Consider the following 18,200-nt stretch of genomic DNA (forward strand, 5'->3'; position numbering starts at 1 on the left):
GCTGTCCCAAAAAGTTTTGGGGCGAAACTTGGCCGTTTAGGAAAATTCTTCTCGGTAGTCGAAGCCTACAAGTATCGAAACACTTGTGCTTCGCTTCTACGAGAAAAATACCCATAAAAACTATAAAAATCATAAATTTACAGAATACTACAGAACTGAAAAGTTTTTCATAAAACAAAAAATAAACTCGTATTCATCTTCACACGTGGCTCTGATACCGCTGTTGGGTTTTTCGGGCCGCGAAAACCGCTTTTCCGGGTCGCGGAAACCCCGAAAGCCCCTAGCCAACGGATCCGTGCAAAGAAAGAGTTTGAAAAACACACGAATATGAGTTTCTACCTAGATCTACACTTAGATCTACAAAAGAAAAGGTTATACCTTTGAAGCGAATCCCTTCGCGTTCCCGCTCGTCCAAACAGTGCCGGATCTCGAGAGTATCAAAATAGATACCCCTCTAGAAGTATCCACACGGACACATAGGTGGAGAAAAACCACACAAAGGGTGTGCTAGCACCTTGTGTGGTTCGACCAAGTGAGGAGAGGGAGAGGAGAAGAGAGGAAGAAGATGGAGGAATGAATGAGATGGAAATTCATTCCCATTCATCCTCTTGTGTGGCCGGCCACTTGAGTAACTCCCACTCATTTAATGTGGCCGGCCACATTAATGGGAAAGGAGGCTTGTAACCTCCATGAGGTGGCACACCATGATGATGTGGAGCATCATCATTGGTCCACATCTTGCCATCTCACTTATGATGTGGCAATTAGTCAAGTCAAACTTGACTCTTCCTCTTCCTCTCAAGTCAAGTCAAACTTGACCAAATCTCTTCCATGGTTGATCTAATCTAACCATTTGATTCAAGCCAACTTAATATAATGAATCTAATTCATTAAATTAAGTTGATTTAATGAGTCATAATCTAAATTAGACTCATTGAATACATGAATCAACTTGAGTCCAACTCAATTAGCCCAATTTGGATTACTCTTAATCCAATTTGATTCATCAAATGAATCTAATCCTCTTGGTTCATCATATGAACCTAATCTCCATCTAATTGTCTTTAGTGTGTGACCCTATAGGTTCTTGTAATGTTGGCAATGCCCCTAAACCCATTTAGGAGCATAAGTAATGAGCGGTATCTAACAACACATCATTACTACCCAATGTTACAAGAATGTTGAGATCCAACATCACCTTGTGACTACTAATTGTGACTCCTCACAATATATGACAAGTGTCCTTCTATCCTAGGCATCTAGATTGACCAATGTGAGGCATAGACCGTGTCATCCTCTGATCAATCTAAATCCTGAACTCCAAGTAGACTCACTAAATCAAATGAGCTCAATATCTCATATTGACTCATTTGGGCATGGCCATGCACTTCGTGGTCTCACTCTATCAAGAATACCGATGTCGCTCCCGTCATATAAGAGGGATAGATCCCATCTACATCACTCACATCCCTCTGCATAATTCGTTACATACCTAGTAATCGCCTTTATAGTCTACCAAGTTACGGGTGACGTTTGACGAAACCAAAGTACATAACTCCTTATGTAGGGAACTATGGTGATTTCAGGTCTAAGGACTAGTAGTCATACTAATAGCCACATGAGAAAGTATATGACACTCATATAACAATCCATGATACTTTCTCATGGCGGGTCATTCAGTATACATTCTCTAATGCATACCCATGTGTCAACTTGATATCTCTATATCCATGACTTGTGAGATTAAGTCATCGAGTTGACCTACATGCTAGTCTTATTGCATTAACATTGTCCCTGAATGTTAATACTCGACTAGGAATGATTAAGAGTAGTGTTCCCTTTATCATCTCACTATCGATTCAACCAATCGATTGATATAGGTAAGAACCTTCTACTCAAGGACGTTATTATACTTAGTTTATTTGGCACCAATACAAGTAAGTATAATAACCAAAAACCAAATACCTTTATTTATATAGAATATGATACAACAAGTCCAAAATACAATCATCAAATGATTGGCTCTAGGGCTCTAGCTAACAACACGGTCGTGTGAGGCCTCCCGAAAAGAGAGATTGCCCGGTTGTGTACCTGACATGGCCATGTGGTGATTCCCAGAGGAAGAAAGGATGTTGGTCGTGTCCCATACATGACCGTGTGAGCTAAACTGAAAAGAAGAAGGCTGAGGTCGTGCATATCTGCACGGCCGTGCGAACCAACCAGACAAAGAAAAGGAAGCAGTCGTGTCCCTTACACGGCTATGCAAATTCATCCGATGAGGAGATGGCTGTGGTCGTGCTGATTAGCACGACCGTGCAAGGTCTTCCAAGGAGAGGAAGGATGGGGCCGTGTAGACCCACATAGCCCATGCGGAGTAATTGTCTTAGCCATGTTTGTTATACATGACCATACTTGGGCCGTGTCGGCCACACACCCTCACTTTCTCAAAACATCCTTTTCTCCTGAACTCCTTTCCTCTTCAACCTTTCTCCTAAACCTTCTCAGATCTAGATCTCAAACTCTTTCTTCTCCATAAACTTTATCAAGATCTAGACTTTTCTCTTCTCCTATATCTAAAATCTCCAACTCCTTGACCAAAGATCTTGTTTGTCAAGATCTATTCCTTTAAGATCTGACTTCTCCAACCAAAAACAGCACCCTTCCTCACTTAATCTTGACAACATGTCCAATATTCTGAAAAAACTTCACAAGGGAAGTGGTGGATCGAGCAGAGGAAAGGAGCCAACAAAGGAAGAAGGAAAACAACCAAAAAAAGGTAAAGGAAAGAGGATAGCACGCGATGAAGGTAACAACAATGAATTCAATATCGTTTTTAGAAATGCAGATCATAAATCTAGATTTGAGATTCTTGTCAATAGAAACATTGTGTGTACAAGATATATGGACCCAACCGTTTTGGATATGCTAGGGATTAGAGATGATATAGATTGGATGATTGGGTTCCTAGATTGGAATGACATTTTGTACACACATCTACTGACATATCCTCGCATTATTTTGGAGTTTTTAAGTTCATTAGATGTTCACTTTGCAATGAGGATGATTATATTGGCAAGATAACTTTTAGGCTTATGAATCAAGAGTTTAAGTGGACATTTAGTGAATTTAACACTTATTTTGGATTATCTACTGGTAACTCCCGCAGGTTTAATTCTAGGTTTAATTGGAATCAATTTTGGAGTTTGATCACTAGTTTAGAATAACCTTATGATCCCTCTAGAGCTAAGGCTTCTCACATGCAAAACCCTGTCTTTAGATACCTACATCGTGTTATGAGTAAAATTATTTTTGGTAGAGGGGAAAGTGATGGAGTCATCAAGAAAGTAGAGCTTTACGCTTTGTGGGCTATGTTACATAAAGTTGATTTCGATTCCAGTTTTCATTTTTTGCAAACCTTAGTGAGAGCCGGGATGGCATCCTTGGGGTAAATTATTTTTGGTGGTTTGATTGCTCAAATAGCTATTAATTTAGAGCTTGATTTAGATGGGTTGGAAGTCATCCATGGCAATGACATGATAGACATTGATGCATGTCTGGCTATGAAAATAATTTATCGGGATGAGAATGGTTTTGCATTTCCTAGGACGAATGGTTTTCCTTTACCTCTTCCTTGTCCTGAACGAACTTCTATTCGCAACCCTGCTAATTGAGTAATTACTAATTTAGACCCTGAGAATGTCCCTTCTATATCTGGAGTCACAGAGCCACACCTTGAGCCCTTGTCATCTGGACACCCGCAGCCCTCCGGATATCCGGAGCCCACTAGGCATTCTTTTGCCTATGGTACGGGTTCCTCCAGATTTGATTTTTCAGATTTTCGTGCATCTCTGGATTCACTTCATGAGAAGAAAAATGCCCAACAACAATGTTGGAAAGTCACTTTTCTTTATCTGATGACCAATTTAGAGAAGTACAAAATCACTTTCAGTTTACGAGGAACTTTCAAGATCAAATGGCTGAATTTGTTCAGGACTATGATATTGATCAAGCTAGAATGAGGGATTTTATGTAGGGCATGAATATTACTAGCCAACAAATAGATGCTCTTTATGAATATCATAGATTCCTGAGTGAAACCCCTGGTTTTCCTAGTTTTCCTATTGGGGAACGACGTAGACCTCCTTTCCCTCGTCCACCTCCTCCACCATATTGATTTCATCGGGACGATGAAAAGTTTAAGTCTAGGGGGGGTTTGAAAACCTGAAAATTTTTACATTTTCTATTTTGTTCTACAGTTTATTTTGTTTTGCATTTGTTCTTGTTTTGCTTGGACTATTTTGATAGTCACTTGACTGTCTTTTGAAAAAAAACCTGTGGCATACATCTTGAGAACATCAAACTTCACTTATATGCTTTCTTGTCTTTTTAGTAAAAATGTTAGAACGTTTATTATCTTGATTCGTGATGTTGTAAATGATGCTAGTAGTATGCTTAGTGTATTTCTTTTCTCTATCTTGGATATCATAAAATAAGCTAAGTATCATATGGAGATAAGTTTGGGATTTGGCTTGACCTTAAGGATCTTACCTTCACTATACTTGAGCTTGGATAGTTGATATCATTGAAATAGTCATGAGTCATCTTGTTTGTTTAGTACTTGGTTTCCATGGTGATTTCTCAAACTTCATTTTGGTTACTGGATGATGCTCAAATCATGTAAGCTCATTTGGAAAAATTAAAATATCCCAACATTTGTGCTAAAAGTACATTTGTAAATAAGTTTTGCATAATGCAAACACTTATATAAAAAAGAAAGTGAAAAAAAAAGTGAATAAGGGATATTAAAAATAGTTGTCATGAGTGGAATCTAGTAAGTCACCCCTTTGAGACCGAGTTAGGTTACTAGGGAAATGACTACTTAACTTCTCTTGAGATTGAGCACGCTTTTGAGACCTTAGGTTGATTGAGAAATATGAACCAAGTATGTGGCAGGTAAGTGTCTATCACCGGAAACATTAAGAATTCATCTAGATGACGACTTGACTAGGACATAGATTGAAACTTGAAAAGTTTGGGTCACTTTTTGCACTGTGCACAAGAGACTTATGCTTGAGCCATACTTGACTTATTTCCATAATCATGCTTGTTAATGAAACTTTTTGATAGAGTTAGGAAAGTACATTAGGGATTATGAATGCATTGTAGAGCATATGAATTAAGATTGCAGCATTTTTGCTTGAGGACAAGCAAAAGTTTAAGTCTGGGGGTGTGATGTGCATAGATTGTATACACTTGCTTAGCATGTTTTGACACACATTCACATATTTTGCGCATGCTTTATCTATGTATTTATGTACTTCCATCTTTTCTTTTAGCATATTTACTCTTTCTATTCAGAGATCTGCTTTTGTGCATTTTTTGTACGCAGGAGTCGATTTTGGAGAAGAATTGATGTTCGAGGCAAAATCTACAATTGAACGGAAGAGAGTACCATCCCTGAGTGCCACATGGCCCTACCATGGGGAGTTGCCCAGGCAGTGTGGTGATCCTCACCCCTACAGCACTGGCGCAATGAAGGAGTGTCCAGGCTGTATGGTGGTGCTCACCCGTGCAGCCTTAGGAGGAAGGAGGAAGGGCACGGCCGTGTGAGTATCACACGGCCGTGTCAAATTTTGAAGACAAGCAGATCACGGCCGTGTAGATCTACACGATCGTGCAAGCCTTCCAGAGCCAAAGTAGTGCATGGTCGTGTGTATCACACGGTCATGCAATATTTCCAGAAGCAAAGAAAGCCATGGCCGTGTTGGTTGCTACTCCGAAAACCTAAAGGTTCCACTGTATAAAAAATTTTGTATAAAGGTCTAAACCTTTTCCTAGCTACATGTGTTCTTTTAAATTAAATTTTGGATCGCCTGCGGAACTTAACACGTTTGATCCAAAACTAAATCTATTTGTTCTTTTAGGTTTTGACTTGGATCTCCTGCGGAACTTAACACGTTTGATCCAAATCACCTAAGTTATTAATTCCATTAAATATTAATTTCCAAAATTGGTTCCCAGTACTGACGTGGCGAGGCACATGACCTTCTTGGATATGGGAGCAACCACCACCGACTAGACAAAACCTTTTAAGAAAAGCTAATATTTAATTTCCTAAAATAACTTTAGGTCAACCGAAAAGAATAATCAAATCACAAGGAAAAGAAAAACAAAAGAACACTATATCGAAAACAAATTCGAAACACTAGAATCGTATGCCTCTTGTATTTAGTATTATTTCCAAAATAACTAGTATGATGCGGAAAGAAAATTACTAGTTATACCTTTTAGAAAGACCTCTTGATCTTCTACCGTATTCCTCTTCTAACATCGGACGTTGTGTGGGCAACGATCTTCCGAGATGAGAACCACCTAGGCACCTTCTTCCTTCTTCCTTCAAGTTTCGGCCAAGCACAAGAACTTTCAAAGGATGAAGAATTTTCCACCAACCAAGCTCCAAGGGATGCATGCTTTCTCTCCTTCTTCTCCTTCCTTGATCCGGCCACATCCTCCAAGCTCCAAGAGATGATAGATTTCGGCCACAACAAGAGGAGAGAAGAGAAAGGAAGGGCCGGCCACCACACCAAGGAAAAGAGGGAGAAAAATATAATAGAGTCCTTCGCCTTAAAGCCTCCTCTAACCCCTCTTTTATAATCCTTGGTCTTGGCAAATAAGGAATATTTAATAAAAACTTCCTTAATTCTTTTGCCATTGAAAAGGAAAATTTATTTAATTAAAAACAATTTTTCTTTTCAATTTGTAATGGTCGGCCACCACATAAATTCTCCAAGCAAATAAAATTTTAAACAAAAATTAAAACTTCCTTATTTGCTTCCGGAAATTTATAAAATTTCTCCAATAATTTTTATCCCTTCATGATTGGTTTATAAAAAGGAAATTTAATAAATTAAAATCTTTCTTTTAAACATGTGGATAAAAAGAAAGTTATCTCTATAAATTTAAAACTCTTTTAATCTACAAATAAGGAAAGATATCAAATCTTTTGTAGAAACTTATAAAAGAGAATATTTAATTTTAAACTCTCTTTTAAATCATGAACATGGTTGAAAAGGAAAGTTTTCTTAAAATTTAAAATCCTCCTTTAATCAACAAATAAGGAAAGATTTCAAATTTTAAACTCTCTTTTAAACATGTAGATGATTTACAAATAAGGAAAGTTTTTACCAAAAATTAAAACCATCCTTTTAAACTACAAATAAGGAAAGAGATTAATCTCTTCTCTTAATCTTTTGTAGAAAGCTATAAAAGGAAATTTTTAATTTTTAAACTCTCTTTTAAAATCATGATATCCACATAAGAAATAATTTTAATAAAAATTCTCTTTAATATTCTAGTGGCCGGCCACCTAAACTTGGGACCCAAGCTTTGGCCGGCCACCTACATGGCTCATCCACTTGGTCTTGGCCGGCCCTAGCTTGGGTTCCAAGCTAGCTTGGCCGACCCCATTGGATGGGTAAGAAGGTGGGTATGCGGTGGGTATAAATCTCTATATACTAGAGGCTACAATAGGGACCGAGAGGAAGAATTGGTTTTGGTCTCCCGATAAAATTAAACATCCCATGCTCGCTCCGAACATACAACTTAATTTTATCAATAATAATTCATTCCACTAGAGAACTATTATTGAACTATTTTACCAATCCCAAATTACATTTTGGGCTCCTTCTTATCATGAGTGTGTTAGTCTCCCTGTGTTTAAGATAACAAATGTCCACTAATTAAGTAAGTTACTGACAACTCACTTAATTAGTATCTAGCTCCAAGAGTAGTACCACTCAACTTCATCGTCATGTCAGACTAAGTCCACCTGCAGGGTTTAACATGACAATCCTTATGAGCTCCTCTTGGGGACATTCTCAACCTAGATTACTAGGACACAGTTTCCTTCTATAATCAACAACACACACTATAAGTGATATCATTTCCCAACTTATCGGGCTTATTGATTCATCGAACTAAATCTCACCCATTGATAAATTAAAGAAACAAATATCAAATATATGTGCTTGTTATTATATTAGGATTAAGAGCACACACTTCCATAATAACTGAGGTCTTTGTTCCTTTATAAAGTCAGTATAAAAGAAACAACCTCTAATGGTCCTACTCAATACACTCTTAGTGTACTAGTGTAATTATATAGTTAAGATAAACTAACAGCTAATTACACTACAACCTTCCAATGGTTTGTTCCTTTCCATCATGGTCGTGAGCTACTGCTTATAATTTATAAGGTACTGATAACATGATCTTCTGTGTGTGACACCACACACCATGTTATCTACAATATAAATTAATTGAACAACTACATTTATCACAAATGTAGACATTTGACCAATGTGATTATTATTTCTAGATAAATGTTTTATACAAAAAGTTAGGCTTTTAGTATACATTCTAACAATCTCCCACTTATACTAAAAGACTAAGTTGTCATATCTACTGCCATACATCTGATTCCCTTGCCTTTCAAAAAGCTCTTGCCTTAAGGACCTTAGGTTATCATCTGATGCAATCTAGGCGGCAACAACTTCTCCTCGTTATACAATTTCTCGTATTGGGTAGTACTTGCGCTCTATTGTGTTTACTTGCCTTATAGACTCATGGTTTCTTCGAGTTTGCTACTGCACCATTACTATTACAATAAATTGTAATAATCTTTGGACAAACTAGAAATCATATCTAAGTCTATCTTGAGGTTATTTAAGTCATTCAGCTTTTATGGCTACCTCAGAGGCTTGCCATATACTCAGCTTCTATGGTGGAGTCTAGAAAAACACCTATGCTTATCACTCTTCCATAGTTATGACTTTTCCTCCTAAAGTAAACACAAAACCCCGAGGTCGATTTATTATTGTCCCTATCCGATTGGAAATCAAAATCCATGCAACCTACAGGAACCAAATTAACTGCCTTGTAAGCTAGTATATAATCTCTAGTGCCTCTAAGGTACTTTTAATATATGCTTTACTGCAGTCCAATGTCCTTGTCTAGGGTTACTTTGATATCTGCTAACTATGCCCTTGGCAAAACAGATTTCTGATCTCGTGCATAGCATACATTAGGTTGTCTAACTGCCGAAGCATAAAGAACTGCCTACATGTCCTCAATCTCCTTTGATGTCATCAGAGACATCTCTTTAGATAAAGACACTCCATGCTTAAAAGGTAAGAAACCTTTCTAGGAGTTTTTGCATGCTAAAAACGAGCAAGGATTTTTTCGATGTATTAAGCTTGGGATAAGTAAAATATATATTTTTCTTGCGATCCCTTATTTCTTTGATCTCAAAAATATATACATTCTCCCAAGTCCTTTATATCGAATTATTTGGACAACCATACCCTTACTTCTGACAATATTTTGATATTGTTTCCAACTACCAAAAATGTTATCTACGTATAGTACAAGAAATACCACCACGTTTCCATCACACCTTTTGTATACACAAGACTTATCTGTTTACTCAATAAATCCATAGGTCTGGATTACTTTGATAAACTGGATGTTCCAAGACCTTGAAGCTTTGCCTCAGTCCATAGACTGATTGAGCTTGCACACAAGATGCTCTTAGCCCTTTACAATGAACCCTTCTGGTTGCTTTATATGGATGTTTTCTTCAAGACTTCCATTAAGGAATGCTGTCTTGACATCCACTTGCCAAATAGATAAAAGAATCTGGATAGACTTAAGCATGGCTACCAGTGAAAAAGTTTCCTTTTTCATCTAGCCTTGCTTTTGAAAGTTTCTACCTTCCTGTCTATCCCTCTTTTCCTATTATAGACCTTTTTACACCCAAAGGCTTTTACACCATTTGGTGTTTCTACTAGCTTTCAGATTTTATTAGAATACATATATTCTAATTCTGTTATTCATTACTCTTTGCCAAGATGTTGCATCTTTATCTTGGAGTGCTTCGTCATATGTCCGGAGATCAGGTTCATGTCCTCCAGGGATCTAGTCCAAAAACTCTCCCAAAACATGAATCCTTTTAGGTTGCCTAACAACCCTCCCACTACGACAAGGCACTTTCTGCAATTGTGTATCATTTGTGATATGTGTTGCAGTTTCCTTGTGGTATCTCATCTTGTACAGTTGGTACTAGATTAGACATGTCTTTTATTATTTCCTTAAGAACAAATTTTCTTATGGGCACATGGTTTATTACATAGTCCTTTTCTAAAAATCGGTCATTGATGCTAACAATGACCTTCTGATTTTTAAGACTATAAACCTACTTTCATTTCTCTAGGATAACCCACAAACAAGTGAATTCCTGTCCAACTTATCATTGTCTCTCTTTTGCATATGTGCTAGACTACCCGAATCTGAATATGCTTCGAAATAGGCTTACGCCTATTCAGCAATTCTATATGAGTAGAGAGTTCTGTCTTTGGAAGGTAGTATATTCATTTCCGTTTCCAGAGTATATCCTTAAAATGATTTTCTAAATAACTCATCAATCTACTTATTTCCATAAGAGTCCTATACCTTCCTTTTTCTACACCATTCTGTTGGGGTGTACCAGGTGCAGTTAGTTGGGATTGAATCCCTACTTCTGATAAGTGACTCCTAAATTCTCCCAAGAGGTTCTTGTCACTACGATCTTACCATAGTGACTTTTACTTTAACATTTCTCTGCATCAGCCTTGTACTCTTTGAACTAATCAAAGTACTTAGTCTTGCGGTACATTAAGTAAATTTATTTGTATCTTGAATAGTTGTCTATAAAATAGACGAAATATTCAATACTACCTCTTGTCTGGATAGTCATAGGATCACACAAATCAGAATGAACCAATTTCAACATATCTTTGACTCCATACCCCTTAGACTTAAAAGCTTCTTGGTTATTTTCCCTTCCAAGTAAGACTCGCAGGTTGGAAAGATTTCCACTAATAATAAACCCAAAAGTTCATCAGCTACCAATGAATCCTACTCAAGTTAATATAACCTAACCTTAGATGCCAAAGACATAATTGGTTTATTTCCGAAGGCTACTTTCTCTTAAAGTTAGAAGATGTGTTACTAATTTCCATTTGTTGTATCATGAGAGTTATTGGATTTATAAATTGCCACCCAACGTACTAGAACAGATAACTTCCCTCTTTTTCTTAATAACAACTTTGTTATTAAAAGAGACAGAATATCAAGTTCTTTGAATAGTTTAGAAACTGAAAACTAGTTCTTTCTAAACTTGGTGCGTAAAGACAATTACTCAAAAATCCATGTTTTATTCTTATCAAAAGATGTAACGCCCGAAATTTCTCAAAATAATTATTAGAAATATTCTATGATTTTGCTGGAATTTTAGAATATTTTTATGGAATTTTTAGAATAGCGGAAGTAGCAAAAATAAATAGAGAACGAAAATAGCCTACGCGGGAATTGAACCCGAGACCTATTGGATCCTATGACTTATGGTGAACCATGGTAACCAAGTGAACCCAGCAGGGCCGTGCTGAAAGGAAAGGGAAACAATTATATTTATGTTAGAGTTGGGCGAATTAATTCCTTAATATAAATAGGAAGTAATTTAGTGAAGAGTTATTTTGATCGTAACTTTTCTTCACCCTAACCTCACCGCCGCCCAACCTCCTTTTCACTCTCTCTCTCGGCGCACCAAACCAAGGGTTCTAGGAATATCTCCCGGCAACACAAAGGATACGAGGACGCTCCTCTCCGCGAGAAGAACACATAGACGCGTGAAGATCGTCGAGAAGATCGTCACCACCGAGAATCTAGCCATTAGATGTTAGTTAGAGCCCTAGAGCCAATCATTTGATGATTGTATGGACTCATGTATATCATATTCTTATATATATATTAAGGCATTTGGTTTTTGGTTATTATGCTTATTTGTATTAGTGCCAGATAAAATAAGTATAGTAACGTCCTTGAGTAGAAGGTTCTTACCTATATCAATCGATTGGTTGAATCGATAGTGAGATGATATAGGGAACACTACTCTAAATCATTCCTAGTCGAGTATTAACATTCAGTGACAATGTTAATACAATAAGACTAGCATGTAGGTCAGCTCGATGACTTGATCTCACAAGTCATGGATATAGAGATATCAAGCTGACACATGGGTATGCATTAGAGAATGTATACTGAATGACCCGCCATGAGAAAGTATCATGGATCGTTATATGAGTGTCATATACTTTCTCATGTGGCTATTAGTATGACTATTAGTCCTTAGACCTGAAGTCACCATGGATCCCTACATAAGGAGTTATGTACTTTAGTTTCGTCAAACGTCACCCGTAACTGGGTGGACTATAAAGGCGATTACTGGGTATGTAACGAATTATGCAGAGGGATGTGAGTGATGTAGATGGGATCTATCCCTCCCATATGACGAGAGCGACATCGCTATTCTTGATAGAGTGAGACCACTAAGCGCATGGCCATGCCCAAATGAGTCAACATTAGATGTTGAGCTCATTTGATCGAGTGAGTCTAACTTGGAGTTCAAGATTTAGATTGATTAGAGGATGACACGGTCTATGCCTCATATTGATCAATCTAGATGTCTAGGATAGAAGAACACTTGTCATTATTTTGTGAGTAGTCACAATTGGTAGTCACAAGGTGATGTCGGATCTCGACATTCTTGTAACTTGGGTAGTAATGATGTGTTGCTAGATACCGCTCATTACTTATGCTCCTAAATGGGTTTAGGGCATTGCCAAAGTTATAGGGTCACACACTTAGGACAATTAGGTGGAGATTAGGTTCATATGATGAACCAAGAGGATTAGATTCATGTGATGAATCAAATTGGATTAAGAGTAATCCTAATTGGGCTAACTTGAGTTCGACTCAAGTTGATTCATGTGTTAAATGAGTCTAATTTAGATTTTGACTCATTGAATCAATTTAATTTAATGAATTAGATTCATTATATTAAGTTGGCTCGAATCAAATGGTTGGATTAGATCCACCATGGTAGAGATTGAGTCAAGTTTGACTTGACTTGAGAAGGAAGACCAAAGGTGAATTTTGACTTGACCTTTTTGTCACCTCATTGGTGAGTTGGCATTAGGTGGACCAATAATGATGTTCCACATCATCATGGGTGCCACCTCATGGAAGTAACAAAGCCACTCTCTTAATGGCTTCATATTAATTGCAATTAATGCAATTAATGTGATTTTATGGTTTCATATTAATTGCAATTAATGCAATTAATGTGAATTTTGAAATGTGGCCGGCCACTTGGTTTTTGGGTGTAAAAATTTCATTTTTCCCATGGAAGTGGTGTAACTTCTTCTTCTTCCTTTTGTTCTTCCTCTCAAGCTCTCCCTCTCCCTCTCCTCCCTTGGCCGAACCACATAGGTGCTAGCACACCTTGGTTTTTGGTCATCTCCATCTAGTGTGTCCGTGTGGATACTTCTAGAGGACCGGCGCTTGACGGTCTTGAGATCCGGCATCATTTGGACGAGCGGGAACGCGAAGGGCATCGCATCAAGGGTAAACACTTTTTCCTCATAGATCTAAGTAGTAGATCAGTTTTTGAACTCGTACAAGAAATAGTTTTTTGAATTTTTATACGAATCTTTGCACGGATCTACGGCTTTGGGTCCTTCGGGGTTTCCGCGACGCGAAAAAGCGGTTTTCGCGGCTCGAAGAACCCAACAGTGGTATCAGAGCCACGTGCAAAGACTTGTACGAGTTAGTTTTTGGTTTTTGGAAAACAAAAAGCTTCTGTGATTTTCTGTAAAAATTCAATTTTTATGTTTTTATGGGTAATTTTTCCTTATAGGCGAAGCACAAGTGTCTCGGCACTTGTAGGCTTCGGCTATCGGGAAGAATTTTCCCAAACGGCTTCGTTTCGACCCAAAATCTTTTGGGACAGCGGACTCGGGTGCCTTTAGATCGCAACGGAGCAACTCACGATGGTTAGATCGTGGGTAGGGGCGCTGCCCCTAACCCCGCAAGGGGATTTGCTCCGCGATCGCACCCGAAATCGCTAAAAACGAACCCGTCGGGAAGATTTTTCCGAAACGGTAATGTCTCGGCCCAAATCGTTTTGGGACAGCGGGTTTAGGCGCTGTTGGATCACAAAGGAACCCTCGCAATGGTTAGATCGCGGGTAGGGGCGCTGCCCCTGGGCCCCGCAAGGGGATCCGTTCCGCGATTGCGCCCGAAACCGCTAAACGGGACCGCCGGGAAATTTTACTTGTAAAATTGTAAAAAAAAAAATTATTTTAAAAATTACAGAAAATAAGAAAATATATAATTTTGAATTATATATTAATTTTGTGATAGTCATGGCCCAAAGCCCAATATGATTGGTTGTGTTGTAATTCATAATACGACCTGCGTGCCGTGATGTGTTTTCGTGTGTTGTATTTATTTTATTATTCGCGACCTGCGCGTCGTGCCTCATCTTTTATTCTTGTTGTAAATTAGATTTAGACTCGAATGTAACTCGAGTTTCAAATTGTAATGTACAAATTGGAGCGGTGGAGGGTCCACACGAGACGGAGTTCCGAGGCAGGCACGAGCAACACAAGGTGGTCAAAGGGAGGAGCTTGGAGAAGCTGTTGACCCTAGGTTGACCATTCGATCTTCTCATTGGCTTGAGAAGATCGTAGTAGGGCCATGACAAAATCACAAATAGATTAATTAATTAATTATTATGTATCTGATGCATGTTTAATAGTTAATTAATTAATTAGTGCCTTATCGATTAGATTAGATCTAAGTCGTGCACATGATGCACCCTTGCGATTAGATTAGATCTAAGTCGTGCACAAGATGCATTCTTCTCGATTAGATTAGATCTAGATCGAACCAACTCTAAAATGCCTAACCGTGCCGTGATACCTATCACTACCTCGATCACATGTATTGTTGAATCTGCCAAAGCAGAGCAATACATATTATCTTGGTAGGGTACAGAGGGACAATCTTGGTCCCGTCTATCAACGCATGGGTGAATACAAACTCAATTAGATTGAGTATTCATAGTTACTCGGTTGGATCGAGTCGACTATAGGCATTCTTCCAATAGTTGGAAAGATAGGTCAATATCACATCTATATTAACTCTCGGGCGAATTAGCCAAAGCTAACTCGAGTTTTAATATAAATGCGGATATTGATTCTATAAACAAGAGTTGCATAGAGATGTAATTGGTAATCGTTACCTACCGATCATACTAAGCCTTGGGCGTATTAACCAAAGCTAACTCAAGGGTTGGTATGATGTGGATCTTGTCCCACAAGAATTATAGAATTCAGTGGGAGCATCATTTAATTAAAAGGCCTAATTAAATGATTTTTAAAGAATATGATATTTATTTCTGTTGTAGAATTGCCATGACGTCGAATATGAACATTTTCTCCCTGCGATCTGTCCTTAAGAAGGACAAGCTCAACGGAGCAAATTTCCTGGACTGGTACAGGAACCTGAGAATAGTTCTCACTCAGGAACAGCACATTCCGGAGGCTCCTCCTGCCAATGCCCCGCGAGCTGACAAAGATTCTTACAAGAAGCATCAAGATGACACATTAGATGTGTCATGTCTAATGCTCGCGACCATGAACTCTGAGCTTCAGAAGCAACATGAGTTAATGGTTGCTTACGATATGGTTGAACTTCTTCGTCAACTGTATCAAGGTCAAGCGAGGCATGAGAGATTTGAGATACCGGAAGATCTTAACAAGAGAAATAAGATTTCTACTTGGTATAAATGTTATAGAAGTCAACCTCTCTATTTCTTCATCGTGGGTATTATATCGGATGTACTTCGCACATTTGTACTAGTATACAAGCACTGAAATAGCGAGCATTGACAAAGGCGAGATAGACCTATGAGTAGGCAATGGAGCACGGGTTGCTGCTGTTGCTGTAGGGACTTATTTTCTATCTCTGCCCTCTAGACTTATACTAGAGTTAGACGATTGTTGTTATGTGCCTGCATTGACTAAGAACATTATATCAGTTTCTTGTTTGGACAAGAAAGGATTTTCGTTTATAATAAAGAACAAATGTTGTTCTATCTATTTAAACGATATGTTCTATTGTAGTGCACCTCTGATAAACGGACTCTATATTCTAGATCTAGAGAGCCCTATCTATAACGTTAGTACCAAGAGGTTCAAATCGAACGATATGAACTACACCTATCTCTGGCACTGTCGCTTAGGTCATATAAATGACAAGCGCTTATCCCAGCTCCATAAGGATGGTTTGCTGGACTCATTTGATTTTGAATCATATGAGATATGCGAGTCATGCCTACGAGGCAAGATGACCAAGACTCCTTTTAGTGGGCACAGTGAAAGAGCGACTGATTTGTTAGGACTCATACATAGTGATGTATGTGGCCCTTTCAATGTCGCTGCTAGAGGCGGTTATAGGTACTTCATCACATTTACTGATGACTTCAGTAGATATGGTTATGTGTATTTGATGACACATAAATCTGAATCCTTTGAAAAGTTCAAAGAATTCAAGAATGAAGTACAGAACCAGCTTGGCAAGAGTATTAAGATACTTCGATCAGATCGAGGTGGTGAATACTTAAGCCATGAGTTTCGTGACTACTTTGCTGAGTGTGGGATTTTATCTCAACTCACTCCTCTTGGAACACCACAGTGGAATAGTGTATCCGAAAGGAGGAATCATACCTTATTAGATATGGTACGATCTATGATGAGTCACACAGATCTTCCAACATATCTATGGGGATATGCTCTAGACACGGCAGCTTTCATTCTCAACCGAGTTCCATCCAAGGCCGTAATAAAGACACCATATAGGATATGGACTGGGAGAGATGCCCAGGTGTCTTTCATGAGGATTTGGGGTTGTGAGGCTTATGTACGACATCAAGTCTCAGACAAATTAGGACCCAAATCCGACAAGTGCTATTTCATCGGATATCCCAAGGAAACTAAGGGATATTACTTCTACATTCCCAGTCAGCACAAGGTAGTTGTGGCAAAGACTGGGGTCTTTTTAGAAAGGGACTTTGTTTCTAGAAAGACTAGTGGGAGTGCGTTCGATCTTGAAGAAGTTCAAGATGCGAACAATAGCACTGATGCCTCGATGGAAGTTGAACTGGAACCACAAAGTGTTGTGGATGATGTTGTTCCACAAGAAGTTGAGGAACAACAACCAGTTCAAGTAGACATACCTCTTCGCAGGTCTGATAGGGTACGTCGTCAGCCTGAGAGATACTCATTTCTCTTGTCTGACCATGATGACGTTATGCTCATAGAGGATGAGCCTACCACCTATCAAGAAGCTGTGATGACGAGAAATGGCTAGAAGCCATGAGATCCGAGATGGAATCCATGTACACCAACCAAGTATGGACTTTGGTTGATCCACCTGAAGGGGTAAAACCCATTGGGTGTAAGTGGGTCTTTAAGAGAAAGACTGACATGGATGGACTTATCTATAAGGGTCGCTTGGTAGCTAAAGGTTTCAAGCAGATTCATGGTATTGACTATGATGAAACCTTTTCTCCAGTAGCGATGTTTAAGTCCATTCGGATCATGCTTGCTATTGCAGCCTACCATGACTATGAGATATGGCAGATGGATGTCAAAACCGCGTTTCTGAATGGAAACCTACTCGAGGATGTGTACATGACACAACCTGAGGGTTTTGTAGATCCACAGCATACTAGTAGAGTATGCAAGCTGCATAGGTCCATTTATGGACTAAAGCAAGCTTCTCAGAGCTGGAATCTTCGATTTGATGATGCGATCAAACAGTTTGGTTTCATCAAGAACGAAGATGAGCTTTGTGTCTACAAGAAGGTTGTAGGGGACATAGTTGTCTTCTTCATATTGTATGTGGATGACATACTACTCATTGGGAAGGACATTCCTATGCTTCAGTCTGTCAAGACCTGGCTAGGGAGTTGCTTTTCAATGAAGGACTTAGGTGAGGCATCCCGCATTCTAGGGATTCAGATCTATAGAGATAGATCTAAGAGATTGCTTGGCCTAAGTCAAAGTACATACATTGACAAGGTACTCCTTCAGTTTGCCATGCAGAACTCCAAGAAGGGATTTCTGCCGATGTCACATGGCGTGAGTCTTTCGAAGACTCAAGGTCCCTCTTCTAGAGAGGAGAGAGACCGCATGGATCAGATCCCTTATGCCTCAGCCATAGGATCGATCATGTACGCCATGCTGTGTACTCGACCT

This window comes from Zingiber officinale, chromosome 7A (assembly GCF_018446385.1).
Source record: "Zingiber officinale cultivar Zhangliang chromosome 7A, Zo_v1.1, whole genome shotgun sequence".
Lineage (NCBI taxonomy): Eukaryota > Viridiplantae > Streptophyta > Magnoliopsida > Zingiberales > Zingiberaceae > Zingiber > Zingiber officinale.